We start from the raw sequence: 359 nt of genomic DNA, 5'->3' as shown, positions 1-359 counted from the left end.
AATACATCACGTGCTGGCACAGATGCAGTATATTAATGCCACGGATCATCAATAAGGTGCAGATTAGTCCTCAATTTGTGTTTCCAACACACTTTTTCACAGCGCGCATCACGCGCTCAAACTCATCAAAAGTCAACAAGTTCAACAAGCAACAATGACTTATCCAAGTGACTGCTGTAGAACGCACGCGAGAGAGAGACGATCAGCGCTTTTCGCGCGTCTCATAAGTGAGTGGGAATTTACCAAACGTGGCACTTGCGGGAGTTAACACTGTATGCAATATCCGCAACCTCACACCAAATTTCAGGCCGTGTAGATAGGCAAGCATATATACAAATCATTTAGTAAGCAGAAATCCG

The sequence above is a fragment of the Sinocyclocheilus anshuiensis genome, unplaced genomic scaffold, assembly GCF_001515605.1.
Source record: "Sinocyclocheilus anshuiensis isolate Anshui unplaced genomic scaffold, SAMN03320099.WGS_v1.1 scaffold103, whole genome shotgun sequence".
Taxonomy (NCBI): Eukaryota; Metazoa; Chordata; class Actinopteri; order Cypriniformes; family Cyprinidae; genus Sinocyclocheilus; species Sinocyclocheilus anshuiensis.
This window is presented reverse-complemented; position numbering follows the sequence as displayed.